The sequence below is a fragment of the Nycticebus coucang genome, chromosome 13, assembly GCF_027406575.1.
Source record: "Nycticebus coucang isolate mNycCou1 chromosome 13, mNycCou1.pri, whole genome shotgun sequence".
In the NCBI taxonomy this organism is placed as follows: Eukaryota; Metazoa; Chordata; class Mammalia; order Primates; family Lorisidae; genus Nycticebus; species Nycticebus coucang.
The window spans coordinates 28,635,306-28,650,960 of record NC_069792.1 but is presented as its reverse complement, the minus strand read 5'-3'; the positions used below and the strand labels follow the sequence as shown (position 1 = coordinate 28,650,960).

Here is a 15,655-nt window from a genome sequence, read left to right as displayed (position 1 = left end):
AAACACATCATCTTGCTACACATTTTTATACTCAAAGGGAACACCAAAGTAAAATATCACAAATAAATTAATTAACTAATAAATACAGAGGATGGCATGGGGCAGACTACCCCACATGCCTGGAGGATTACAGTCAGACCTAGAGATTGCTAAATGGACATAAAGGCTAAGGAGTTTGTCCTTGCACATCTCCGTTCATGATTCTTAAGAAGTTATTGCCATCAGATTATCTGCGAGAATATGTTATTTCTTTCTTGCCTTTGGTGGTAGAAGTTCCTGGAATCTATGAAAGATGAATGACAGCATATAAGTAGATAAACAGCAAACTTCTTTCACATAAATCAATTCCTCTTAAACATGCCTTGACTGGAATTGTGAATGGGAACTTGTAGGATAATATTTAGAAATAAACATATTCTACATCAAGCACACAAAGTGAATTCAGTGTGAGTTTAAAATGACTTGCTTTTCTTCCAGAGGCTTAAGGGACCTGGATCCCCCTGGGATACACGCAGAGTTGGCTTCCCTGGAGTTATTCCATAAGCCATTTCTCTGAAGCTGTACACCCCGTGAAGCCTGAGATCAAAGGGCATGCTGCCCTTCCTCAGAGATACGGGCCAGAGGGGTTGACGTATGTTAACAACATATTGTCAGAGGTCTATAGGTGGTCTGCCCTGAGGGAAAGACACAGTCGTTACTTCATACTGAGTAAACCGAGTGAACGCTTGAAGTTATTCTTCCATTAACTCTGTTCCCCTGTGGCTACTTTCTTCTTTGTGATCTTTCTTTAGATACCTGCTCAGAAATTAGTCAGTGTTTAGAAGAAGAGGTTTACTACAAAGGTGATTGTATTGATATGATAACAAAATATTTCAAGTTAATTTCAGATAGGTAGAATAAGATAATGATGAAACTAATAGATAATAGATTAAGTGTGTACGTGACTAGAAAAGTATAAAATTAAAACCTTGAATAAAGATTTTTGCTACATGCCATCTCATCTTGTGTAGTCAGCTTCTTGACTTAGTAATTACAGGAGCGAGTTTACACCCACAGCCAAGCTGCTGTTTGTTCACATCTCCAGTATATAGCACTATCATCCCAACCATTATAAATACGAAATGGCAATTGTGTGGGCAAGCATACCACAGATACAGGACAGAAAACAAATTTGTGTATACAAGAAGAACTGAGGGTGTAAATTAAAATTGTGAAGAGGTTTTAAACAAGGAAATAATTCAATGACAGAAAGACTAATTTGTTGAAAGGATTACACCATAAAAATCATTGAAAATTTAAGAATACAAATTACCCTTAAATATTCTTATTATTAAGATTTAAATCCTAAAGAAATAAATTACATTAGCAACAAGTAATATTTGCGTTCTTTCTTCATATCACATATTGATATAAATGAATAAATCAATTTTTAAAACTATGAACCTTCCTTAAAACAACTCTATAAAATGTTATTATTCTCATTTTATCAAGTAGGATATTCAAGTGCAAAAAGTTTATGGAACTTGCCTAATGACAAAAGACTATCCACTGATAAAAATTCTTTCAAAATTGCATAGACAGGTTATTATAATATATGAAATTGAATATTTGAATTTATATATTGATTCTATTCACATACTTTGTTTTATTGAGAAATATTAACAAAATAATTTGCAATGACTTTCTTTACATTTATTCTTTACATTTGTTGTAAAATCATAAGGTCACAATAAAATGTATTTATGTAAAGACAGAATAATTTTAAGTGTTAATAGGGCAGATAAATAATTAATGTTTTGCTGGTTGGGGGTTTTCTGGCTGTTGACTTGTGTAGTGAGCTGGGTGGCAAGTCTGGGAGAGACATGGTAGGTAGAAAAGATAATTGAAGGATATGAGTTAACTATCCCTCAATCTTTCCTCATTCTGACTTCCTCCTACTGGTACCACCCACGTAGGTACCTAGAGCATTCTGGTTCCCTAGTAGCATTCTAGTTTATAGGGAAAATAGCAAAAATATGACAGGCAATAGCTACCTTATGATTATTCTGTCAGTAGATTTGAACCGATTTAAGTTTATTGTTATTGCAACTACCAAAATCATTATCCACACACTTAACTATTAAAATAGAGTTGACTGATTTTTTTTTGCCTTAGTATTTCTAAGTTGCAATTCATGGTACCAAATCATGAAGACTGATAGTATAGGAAAATTGTTAATAATTTATAATGTGGCATTTAAAATTTACTCTTAGAAGCATATAGAAAAATCTATTACATTTTTATTTAGTTAGGTGTTTATCAAAATTCCAATGCATTTATTATTTTGTAAATGAGAAAATGTGAAAATTATTAAATATACTTAATGTAAATACATGATGATGGGATAAACCTTGATGACCGTCTCTACTAAGTCTATATTGATAAAGAAAACAGAATCTGAATATTACAACCAGTCTATTTATCTTTCATATTTACCTTATGAAGAGGTAGTAGAACCCAACCTTTCATGATAAAGAGAGACAAATTAGAGTTATACCTCAGTTTTATTTTTTATTTTTTTTTGATGAAAACATTTCAAATTGTACATAAAACCAGCACATTGCACCCCATGATTACATTAATGTACACGGCTATGATTTAATTAAAAAAAAAAAAAGAATTGGTATAGAGGGAGGGGAGGCTGGGTGGAGGGAGGGTAACTGGTGGGACCACACCTAGGGTGCATCCTACAAGGGTACATGTGAAATTTACTAGGTATAGAATATAAATGTCCTAACACAATAACTAAGAAAATGCTATGTTAACTTGTTTGATGAAAACATTTCAAATTGTATATAAAACCAGCACATTGTACCCCATGAGTACACTAATGTACATAGCTGTGACTTAATTGAAAAAAAAATTGGTAGAGGGAGGGTACTTGGTGGGACCACATCTAGGGTGCATCTTACAAGGATACATGTGAAATTTACTAGGTGTAGAATGTCTTAACACAATAACTAAGAAAATGCCGTGTAGACTGTTAACAAGTTTGATGAAAACATTTCAATTGTATATAAAACCAGCACATTGTACCCCATGATTACATCATTGTACACAGCTATGATTTAATAATAAAAAAAAAAAAATTGGTAGAGGGAGGGGATGAGTGGAGGGAGGGTAAATGATGGGACCACACCTAGGGTGCATCTTATAAGGGTACATGTGAAATTTACTAGGTGTAGAATATAAATGTCTTAACACAATAACTAAGAAAATGCCATGAAGGCTATGTTAACCAGTGTGATGAAAATATGTCGAATTGTATACAAAAGCAGTACATTGTATCCCATAATTGTATCAATGTACACAGCTATGATTTATTAAAAAAAAATTGGTATACGCTTGGTGCCTACAGCTCAGTGGCTATGGCGCCAGCCATATACACCAGAGCTGGTGGGTTCGAATCCATCCCAGGGCTGCCAATGACAACTACAACCAAAAAATCACCGGGCCTTGTGGCAGGCGCCTGTAGTCCCAGCTACTTGGGAGGCTGAGGCAAGAGAATCGCTTAAGCTCAAGAGTTTGAGGTGGCTGTGAGCCATGATGCCAGAAGCACTCTACCTAAGGCAACAGCTCGAGACTGTCTCAAAAACATAAATAAAAAGAACTGGTATAGAATAGCTTTATGCAGATGTTTAAGGAAGAACGTGGCTCACACCTGTAATCCTAGCACTCTGGGAGGCCAGAGGTGGGAGGATTGCCTGAGCTTCTAAGACCAGCCTGAGCAAGTGACCTCATCTCTACTAAAAATAGAAAAAAAACTGGCCAGGTGTCATGGCAGGAGACTATAGTCCCAGCTACTGGAGTGAGCCCAGGAATTTGAGGTGGTTGTGCGCTCGGCTGACACCACATCACTCTAGCCTGGATCAATGGGCAACAGAGACTCTGTCTCAAAAAACAAAACAAAACAAAACAAAAAAACACTTTAAATTTAATTATAATAAACTGAAAAAGTGAAACTATATTAAACATGTCAAGAACTTGGTAGCTAGGGGCATTTCTATCATTGCAGAAAGTTCTACAGGACAGTGTTGTGTTAGGTCTTCTGGGGGAGGGGCAACTCAGTACTTCCAACACAAGGTCTCACATATTTATTACTGCACCAGCTTATTAGGGAATAGCACATAAATGAAGAGAAAACTCATTTTCCCAATGAAGTGTGGCAAATGTTCAACTGATGACACTTTCAGCTTGATATGGTAAGATGATGACAGTGACCGTAATATAGCATAAGTACACGCCGTCTCATGTGCAATTTCTTATAGACCCAGCCTGGTTCTTTGCCAGTGTCTCCTCTTCGAGTTGTACCTGATTTTATTACCCATTTTCATTCAAATCCACTGGGGAATGGGACGATTTTGTTTCTGTTTCTTGGCCAAAAACCGCTTGATTCTGAAAGTCTTATGAGAGGACATGGCGACAAACGAGACTACTCACACTCACCACAGTGGAGAAGAGCGAGAGAAAAGCTATACCTCAGTTTTATTTGTTTTTCTTAAAGTATTCCTTGCATATATTTAAGCTTTTTTAACAAGGACAATAACAAATCTACAGTCACTTTAAAGAATGTAATGAGATAAAGTTCAATATGATCTAAGTTCAGTTGTTGACAGAAGGGAAGGGATTCTTTTTGTCTATCATGTTAATTGAAATATGCTCAGTAAAATAAGCAATAAGGTATAGGTTTAGTAAAAAGATGTTAACTAAAGAAAGAAAACTCTCTTAATAGATTGTTAAACACTAAGCATTTATTGAATCTCCTGGTCTGAGAATTTCAGTAATGGTGAAGAATTATGTATATGGTCTTTTTGAAATCCCAGAAAAAAAATTAGATAATTAAAGAAAACATACCTTTAGTCTGAAGAGTTTAAAAAATGCTTATTGAACTATACATTTTAGTTCATCAGCTAAAAGGAGATAACCCAAGTAAATAGTTAAGATCTTACTGACATGTTAATCATTTCCTGAACATTATGCTGTATTTTATCTTAAAATCCATTTTAACTGTTAAAATTCTATCATTTTAATGAATGCTTTCAGTATGGAGAGGTGAAATTGTATGACCTTGACATTCTTATTGCACAAATACCAATTTAGATGAGATGATCATGAAAAAATTAACCTCCAATGAGCATTTTCCTTCTTTATAATGTAACTTAATGTCTTATACTTTAATAGTAAAGTATATATAATGTTAGAGAGGGGACAAATATATCCCTGCTTTGTGATATGTCATAAAAATTTGGCCTGTGAAATACCTGTATGTGGCAAAAGTATCTTCAACTCTCTGTAGATATGGTGTGTGTTCATATACATGTCCAATTACTATGAAACATAATTTCAGAATCAAAGTTTAGAAAAAATTATATCTCTCAAGACAATTAATCAAAAGAAATGGAAGTGATAATTGCCCTATAAAATCCTCCCAGCTGGCAATGGGGTGTTTGCTCAGGACTAAATTCAGGTTATTACAGTGATTAAAGGGAGTTTATGTATACTTGCAATAGTGGAATTGTTGGCCTTGACGTCTTCAAGGCTGTGCAGAACCTGGGCCAGGTACTGGATACTAAAATATCAATAATAATACAGTGAGAAGAATTTTAAGAAATACTTTCTTTCAGGTAAGTATCACCAACTTTCTATGGTTAAAATATTTCTTAGGACCTGGATGGAGTTGAAACACATTCTTCTTAGTAGAGTGCCACAAGAATGGAAAAGCAAAGATCTAATGTACTCAATTCTAATATGAAACAATAGACAAGCAGCTACATGTGCATATAAGATAGAAACACAATTATATTCAAGTTGTGGGAGGGAGAAGGAGGGAAAGGGGTATGGGAGGAGGGACAGGCCTTGGTAAGCTCTCACCTGATGTGCGCAAAGTAAGGGTACGCAGCACACCCTCTGGGTGAAGGGCTCAACTGCAACTTGGAGTTTACCTTAGAAGTGCAAACAATGTAGCCTAATCATTTGTACCCTCATATTAATCTGAAATTTAAAAAAAAAAGAAAGGCTAGGAATGCATATATATGTATTACTTAGGACAATAGTATGAAAATTCACTCAAGTAAGTTGTTGATCCCATTTTAGGAGCATTTGTCAGCAGGCCACGCTTTGTGTTTTAGTTCCCTTTAGTTCAGAATTACTGAATAAGGAGAATGGAAAGAGAAAAGAGGACGACGTAACTCTCCTCTGTGATAAACCACATCGTGACTTTCCTTTGCCTCTTGTATTTAGAGTGAGAGCTGAAAGCAGAGGGTGAGAAGCTGTGTCTGAGACCAGAAATGTAGGACTCCCTTGTTTTTCCCAAATCTCAACATTCTTAAATATTTATTTTGTTTCTCTACAAACAAAAAAAAAAAGAAGGAAAATAAAAATGAAGGCATCAGAATTATTGTTTGCTTGTACTAGTAAGAGGGATTTCCTAATTCATAATGGAATTCAGTGTGGTTTCATAATAGGTCTAGTTAAATTCAATTTATGTTTCTTTTTAGTCATGTGAAAGCAATGTCAGACTCTGTTCTTTGTTTTGAGAAAAAGTCTTTAAGGTTCTTTAGTGTGTTCACATTAATTACCAAGTGGAACATTGTTGTTGGCACAATTCTCTTAATCCTATTGTTTGGCTAATTTCAAGCATTGTTTTATATTGCATTTAATTGAATTATATCATGTCTCATGTCCCTGTAATCCCTGGTCACCATCTAAGCTTCTAACCCTCCAATTATTCTGTCTTGTTTTCCCTTCCCATTGTATCTTTGCTTTGCTTCTCCCTATTTTTACTTTCCTACTTCTTAAACCTTCTTAAGGAATATTTTGAAACTTTAGGCAACACAAACACTCTTATCCTTAACTAATTACTCACCACAGGATACAGAGTTATGAAAAGCATTCTCCCACTTCCTAATTGCAAGTTTCAAATCACACACTGTCCAAGGTGCCTGCCTTCCAAATAATCCTACCCTGCCTTCTCCCATCTGCCATCGCCCTGGTCACTGCTCTGCACTTAGGGAAGTTTGTCTTTTCTCAAGACCCAGGCCCTGTGCTCTGTGACAACAGTCTCCATCTAGAGCGTCCGTCCCAGAGTCCACATTCATGATGTTTTACTTCAGATGTCCTTGATAACCTCCCATCAATGCACTCCCAGTATCATGCACCCACAGAGGCACAGATTACACTGCCTTTTTACTCATCCATTTTCACAGCCATACCCAGGGTTGTCATGCAGAAATGCTACCAGGTCAAAATATTCAAACTCTCATTCTCTGATTCCCTAATTTTATACAGAACACCTAACCATTCTAACAACCTCACACTCTTACTTGACTGGTATTTTTAATGATCTCCATTTTCCATTGACTCTACCTCTAACTTTTTCCACCCAGCACCTCACTCAGCAATTTCTTCTTCTCACATCTCTACCAAGCTGAGACTGAAGTGCTTGAGTACCTATTTGCTAATCTATTCAAAAGGCATTAACAGGTAATGCAATCTGGTCTAGGTCATCTCCGATCACTATTAACAGCTTAATACATCTTCATGTAATTTACTTGCTCTTATTCTCAGTCCCAACGTGTATTTGAGTTTGCCCTTGGGAGTTGGTCCCAGGAGCCATACACCCATAAAGCCCCCACTTCCACAGCTTCCCCCACTTCCTACGTGCACCCCTTTTAAACACATAATTCTACAAGTGCACACTCTTTTCACCTTACATGCCTGTGCTATGGAGTGAAATGCAATCTTGAACTTTGTTCTCCCTATAAATTCATATTTCCTAATCTTCTACCTAATGTTTTAATTTCATTTAACACTTAATTCCCTTGGTGTATTGTAATAGTGCTTTCTTGAGAAAATGAAGGTTCTCAGATATTGAGTTGAAATTACCTGTCTTCCTTTGGACTGTCTTCCTTCTGTTCTCTGGAGACAGAAGATAGACTACCCACTTCCTGTATAAAGCTAGACCTTCTTGTCTCTATACTCTTACATATTTTGCAAGCCCATAGCCATTTTCTTACTCTTCTCCCTGTGTTGTTTTCTTTCTATTTATTCCACACACCTCCCATTAAAGTGATTTTCCCGAAACACAGATCTCACCATGTCACTGTCCTATTAAAATCCTCTTCAACAGTTTCTCATTGCTCGTAGACTGACGTCTAAATAATTCAACTTGGATTTTAAGACTGAATTTTTACTTGATTGGATTTAACTTATCTCTTACTCTACTGACCATTACCCTGTGTTCCTCTTGCCTTTGGACATTTACATACAGTGACTCTGTTGCCTCAGCACCCTCCTATCATCCACCAAATCCTTCACCCTCTACCCTGGTTGCTCCCTTCCAATAATCTACCTCCCTTTCATACCTATCCCTGAACTTCTATGGATTAGGTAACATACTCTCATAAAACCTCATATTATCCTTAAAATAGCCTTTATCAGTATGCATTAATCTTCTGTCTACTTTGTCTTTCCCATGAGACACTAGCACTAATACCAGATGGAACATCTTTCCCACGGATTCTTTAAGAGGTAAAGCACTGGGATCTGACACGGAAAGATTCTGTGAAGTGACTATTAGAATTGGTCCATGTGTCTCAACTCATGGTAGATCCAAGAACATGTGAGATTAGGAATTATAGTCTGAAAGGACTCACTCACAAGAACTTATGCTTTATTTTACAGAGATAATTAGGCATAATATATGTGTAATCTAAAAATATTAATGTCATCTGGAAATCCCATTGCCCCCCTAAGCAAAACAAAACAAGAAAAAACAAAAAATAAAAACAAAGAACTTTAGAGGCATCAAATAAATGTTGTTGCCAAAATTTCTAATTCCTTAGGAATTACCTAAGGCTTTAATTCTAAAGAAAAAAACAGTGCTGAAGTTAAGAACAGATCATTTGTTTTCAATCCTTGTCATAGCCTGACATCACATTTCAGGGCAAGTTGAAGATTTTCCAAAGAGAAAGCTACCTATCTCTTCAAATGACCAATGACGGGACATATGTGAGGGCCAGGGATGAGTTAGCAGATTGTGTGTGCCTGTACAGGCATGGAATGGTGACATTTGGAAGTGTTCTGGTTGACCATTACAAATTAGTTTATCATAATATACATTTTTTTTTTTGAGCCCGAGTCTCTTTCTGTCACCTTGGGGAGAGTGCCATGGCATCACCATAGGTCACAGCAACTTCATACTCTTAGACTCAATCCATCATTTTGCTTCAGCCTCCTGAGTCGCTGGGACTACAGGCACCAGCTACAATAACTGGCTATTTTTAGTAGCAATTTGGTCTCTCTCTTGCTCAGGGTGATTTAGAACTCCTGAGCTCAAGCATCCACCTGCTTCAACCTCCCAGACTCTTTCTCATAAAATTTTATACAGTGAGACACAAGAGAGATGTAATTGCATTTTAATATTTTTGAATGTTTGACTGTGTGTATTTAATATGCCATGTGCCCCCACTGGTTGGAAAGGATTGTTTTTTAGTTCCATACAATTACATTTTCACAGAAAATATTATTTCTGTATTCATATTAATTGTACAATGTATTTAAGAAGGGCCAACTGCACCAAGGCCAAAGTCAGAGGTGGAGAAGACAGAGGACTTGCTTGTGGGCTAGGTCTGCCTGGGAGGGCGAGCCAGCGATCAGAGGGACTGGTGCCTGGATTGGCACAAAATTTCTCATAGGACAAGCTAGTGCAGTCTCAAGGGTATTTGAGAAATACCTATTCTGTTGAATAAAGTAACTAATGGTCACACGAAGCTATTTTTATTTCAAGTACTCAAGTTACTTGGTGTTTCTCAAACCACAGTGGGATTAAACAGGCAGGAGTCCACAACCACAGTCTATGAATTAAGTAAATGATTTTGTTATGTGCAAATTATTCTGACAGAAAATACACAAACAGGAGCAAATTTACAAATATTTCTATTTACCTTATATAGACAATACCTACCTTACAATATTTAAATATCCTAAAATATTTCCTAAATGTCTATCAAATAACGATTAATGGCAAACATTCCAAAATATATAACTCCTCATAGCCATTCTCTTTGTTTAGTTTACGCTTGCCTATTTTTTTCCTATGGAACATAAAATACTTGTAAGTAGTATCTCACACAAATACACTTTTGATCTCAAATTTTCTAGCCTTATATTTTTATAAAGTCACAAGTATTTTGAGTTTTTACTTTAATATCCTGTCTTTTTTTTTTTTTTTTTTTTGTAGAGACAGAGTCTCACTTTATGGCCCTCGTAGAGTGCCGTGGCCTCACACAGCTCACAGCAACCTCCAACTGCTGGGCTTAAGCGATTCTCTTGCCTCAGCCTCCCGAGAAGCTGGGACTACAGGCACCCGCCACAACGCCCGGCTATTTTTTGGTTGCAGTTTGGCCGGGGCCGGGTTTGAACCCGCCACCCTCGGTATATGGGGCCGGCGCCTTACCGACTGAGCCACAGGCGCCGCCCAATATCCTGTGTCTTTTAGTAACAAAATTCTGATTGGAGAGGTAACTTATTTTGTATTTATTAATATTATTTTTCTTCGGGTCAGGATTATAAATTTAAAAATCATAATCTCTTTCTATTTTATATATTTTTTCATTTCCTATATTTATGATAATTTAAAAAAAAGGTAAGGAAAAATCACCTCAGCTGACATGAGAAAGGAGATCTGCAACATTCACTTCAGCAATAAAACCCTAGATCAGGGTAATGATTATATTTATGAAATTATACATGTGGTTGCCAGCCATGAGAAAACAATAACACACCCTTATCCTCAGATATCCCAGAATAGAATCTCCCTAGGGTCTGTACTTTGAGTAAAGTGCATGGGCAAAATCAGAAGAGAAATACCAGACATCCACTGAGTTCAGTTTCTTTCTGTATCATTGACATAAAACAAGAGAGGAAAACATCAGTCCATATAGCATGTATTTCAGGGAATGAAAACTCAGCCACTAGTCTTTCTGAAATGGCTGTTCTCTGCAGCTCAACCCTTAAATCCAGAGGTCTCCAACATTTTGCTTACGTGAAGCACTAGGAGTTTGAATTACCAGCTGAGTCAGCAGGTCACAGAGACCTCAGATAGACATTTCTGTTGTTTACTTAGGGAATGAAAGAGATTTGTAGAAATATGGAAATTACAGTCTTTCATTTGCAGGAACGTCTCTTTGTTTTAGGCACTGAAGAAATATGCAAGCCATAAACAACCTAGCACTAAATTTTTTTAGTGCCGCAACTCAGAGTAATAATAAAATGTAACTGATAGGCTTAGAGATGATGAAGGAGTTTGCTGTATTTTGAGGAGATTTTTGCACCAGAATGTTCCATTACTGAAATAATTTACTTTTATTTCTTGTGCTGATACTAGAATCTGTATATTTCCGGTATAAAATAACTTAAGGCATTTTAAATATATTTGATGTTTCAAGTACAAACCAGAAAAGGAAGCTTTTGGTGTTCCTAAACCACTCTGGATGTTTTATATATCCCTCTGTTCAAAAATTGCACCACAATCATTCAACACACTGGGCCAGAAATCTTGTGCTTAAATACTGTTCTGCTGGAGTGAGAACACGCAGCCAAGCTGAATGACTTCCCAGGTATGAACGGCACTTCCCAGGCTGATGGACGCCTACACATACTGCTCCCTAAATCACCCCTACTTTAATAACCCAGACTGCTGAAGGGACTGGGTTGATACGAACCTAAATCCAAGCCTGGCCCTGCTGGATTTCATTCAGTTGGAAAAATGAAAATGTAACAGCCACTGGCAATAGGCTTTGCTTATATGGGAAAGCCTCCCAGCCACTGCTTTAACTCCAGTGACCTCTTCTCCCACACTCAAGACTGCAGGGAACTTGGATTCCGGAGAAAAGAGGAAGGGAAGAAAAGAACAGTTTTCAAAGTTTTGGTTGGCAGGGCTGCAAGCTACTGAGACCTTAAGAATTCTGTGGAAAGAAGCCAACTGTGATTACTGAGGCTCACGGCTTTCAGCATAGATGGCCACTTACTGACACATGTGCCTTTCTGATGATTTTAGTTATCGAGGCGTTACACGTGCTCACGTGCTTTTCCTTCATAAATTAACAAGTTCCTTAAACGCTTCGTCGTCATTAACAGTTGTGAAATTTGCCTCTCCTTTCAGATGCTTTGATATTGCTGAAAACTGGATGCTTACTTTGGGTTACCTAATTGTCAGTCTGTAGACAGCCAACATTTCTCATTTTACCCACAGTGAAAATGAAAACCTCCTTCAAAAGCTAGAACACTCTCATAAGAATGGCTGTTTTTTTTTTTTTTTTTCCTTGTCAGCACTTTTAAAAGGAGGAATATAAACAAAATTTCACTTTTCACTGAGTTCTCGTTCTTGTGTGGCTTCTGGTCCACTTTCCAGTTAAGAAAACAGGCAAATTTGTACAACGTCCTAGAGCAAATCTAAGATAAAAGACAAGGATCTACTTCATCCCCTGTTACAGCACTGCGATCTTCATTGTTTCAATGATACTAGCTGAATATTTGTAACCATCAGTAAGAGAGTGTCCTCTATTCAGCTATCTTGAAAAGTTACTAGATAGTACTGAACACCACTTTTAGAAAGCAGATTCTTACTTTTATTATTATTTGTACCACAAGCAGAATTCACAACATTTAAAAAGGTATTCAAGCTCTGGTTGCTGTTTTCTTGAAAGATAATCCTCTATTTCTTAACTCTCATTTATTGCAAAATGAGTTTGGATCATTAGAGAGAATCAGAAATTATTTTCAATGCCAAGAGAGATGTTTTTTCAAGGAAGTTTACCCTTTTGTTAGTTTGAGGCACAAATGGCCTCTGACCCTTCTTTGTAAGATGTAAAACATATTTTCATATAATGGGGGAGGGAATAGTGGCTTGCTTCTCTATTATTCTAGCTGCTGGCTCTATTCAGGTGCATTTAACTTGCAGATGGTGGGTAGGAATGAAATGCATTGGGTCTAATTTACTTGCAATAAAGATTAGTTAACAAGTTATAAGAGCAGTCTTGAATTTACTGGGGATGAAGTTTTCTATTAGGATACTACACAATGGCTTGTGAGACAGTTTTATACAAGCAAAACACACCTGCTTCTGGATGTCTATTGAGAGCTGCACTTCTCATATGTGGTAGCTAATCAGTTGTAAGGTGAATTAAATCCTCAAATTCTGCAGAAATATTTTGCTGCTAAACCTTTCTAATCTTTGGAGCATATTCATCCTGGGTGCTTCTGAAACATAGACACCTTATTAATCTTCAATGGGCATGTGTTTTACTCACATAAAGTAAATATAGAATCATCTTAACCCACCATAGCAATAAAATATGGTAAATAAAAAAATAAAAGTGGTTGAATAAAATATAATATTGTCACACTCTGTGTATAAATCCTATGTGCATGTGTATGATTTGATTTACTTTCCATATCAAACCAATATCTTTCCTAAGGCAATATCATACTAGTTTCTAATGATAGTGGACTAAACTGTGGTGGGGAATTAAAAAAAATAGATTTAATAATTTTTTCCTTAGTTCCCATTTTTTTGAAAAACTACCTGAAATCAAATGAATGTTAGCTAAATGTTCTATACTAGAGGTGATAACTTCTTAATTGCCAAGACTTCAGTTCTTAATACAGGAGTGACAAGTTTAAGAGAGAACAGTATTTCGGGATTAATGCTTTAAATTAACAACTCACTACTTCATACACTCAATTGCAATCTATCATGTCGAAGATAGGCGTAGTTTATATTCAGGATACCTCTTACATTTTCTAGGATTTCTTGGCCTTATTAATTCAAATCTTACTCTCAATGCATGCATGCAGCCAAGATAATTACTAGAAGGCAAGATCAAAGCCAGCACATTATAGTCCTATTCCATTTTCTGCTGATGTGAGTGATCTGCCTCTCCTTTGATGTTATATGCTTCTACAGCAAAAGTACAGAGGATAAAAATACTACACCATGTAATCTGGCATTTATCCCATGAGAGCAGAATTCCAAATTGTGACACATGTCAAGAACTTAAAAAAAAAATAACTTAAAAGGGACCTATGCTTTATAAAATGACGTACTCTGCATTTAAACACCATCAAACATCATTTTCCATTACAAATTTAGTCCCTGATATAAAATTCAAAGAATTTTAGTAACTTTAGTGGAAGCAAATAGTTACCATATTTACTAGCAATTATATTAAATGTGTGCCTGAGCCTTTATCTCACCTAATGAGGGCAGTTGAGAGGAAGCAGAAACTCAGAATACATGGACACATATTTGTGAGTGCACATCCATTTAAGTCACTAGGTGCGTATTTACACATACATGTAGCTGGTTTCGGTTTGCTCTGAATCTTCTACCACCTTAGATCATAAACCTAAACTACTCTCTGATTTCTGGACTGCTTGTGTTGATAACAAAAAAGAGTTTCTGGTCTAAAACATTATATTTACTTAAAACTTGCCCTTATACCATATCTCTGGCAACGTTCTATGAAACACTAAATGTTGTTGGTCTCTGTTTACTGTGTCTGACAGTGTCTTGTTCTGCCCTAGTTTATATTTTAGAGTAGGTGAAGTGTGTGTGTGTGGGTGTACATATACATGAACATAGAGCCTGTAGTATTATTTCTAAATTAACTTCTCAGTAAATTAAATTGAATTCTTGCTATTCTGAAGGGAAATAATATTTTTCAATCATTCCTCAATTACTAGTTGATTTTGGTTCACTCTACTTTGGACTCAGAGCCCTCCAAGGTACCATGGTCAGACCTGCATGTTTTGAAAGGAATGATGGAACATTGTTTGGACTTCATGGCTGTCACTTCAGCCAGCACAGAAGCACAGAAGCCAACATCAAGAAAATTGGTTTTGATAGAATACAACTTAACCCACACACTTCACTTCAAATAGAAATCAAAACTATTTTTTATTTTTTGGAGAATAATAGCTTTCCTCTTTCCCATAAACTGTATTTTCAAGGACTTCCAAGTGCTAGAATGATTATAAGGTGTGGTAATGAAACAAAACACACACACACAGTGTCCCAAAAGTCACCCTTAAAGTCACTACACATAGGGAAAATGGGAAATTGTAGCCAAACTTACCTTTAGTTATAAAATACTTGTTCCGAAGATATGGCCAACACATGTATAATATTTTGTAAAAAATATTTCTTATCTATTTCTTGCTTCTTTTATCTCTCTTGGTGGAGTTAGCTTCCAATAATGAGGTAAAATACAATACAATCATTAATCACAGTTGTATACCAAATATAAAGATGGAGAGAAATTCCTCTTGTGATGTTTTGTGTCTTATAGAATAGTGTGGAGCTAGAACCCTAGATATAAGGAAATATCATGCTGCCATTTGGAAACAAAAAAATTGTAACCCTAATATGGACCTCTGACAGAATTCTAAAGTATATTTCTGAACAAAGGCTTCTGAGACAATTGAAACAAAGGATGGAAAAATATTTTGCCGACATGGGTTTAATTAGAACCGATTATATCTGTGTAACCCCAATTTCTTTGAGTACTACAACAAAGAAATTCCATTTTTTCTTTATTGGTTAATTTCATCTTCA

At 36.2% G+C, this 15,655-nt stretch overlaps 1 pseudogene; it reads right to left on the bottom strand.

The window, feature by feature from the left end:
• Positions 1-4,301: 4,301 nt before the first annotated feature.
• Positions 4,302-4,460, bottom strand: LOC128563957 (60S ribosomal protein L39-like; annotated as a pseudogene).
• Positions 4,461-15,655: the final 11,195 nt, after the last annotated feature.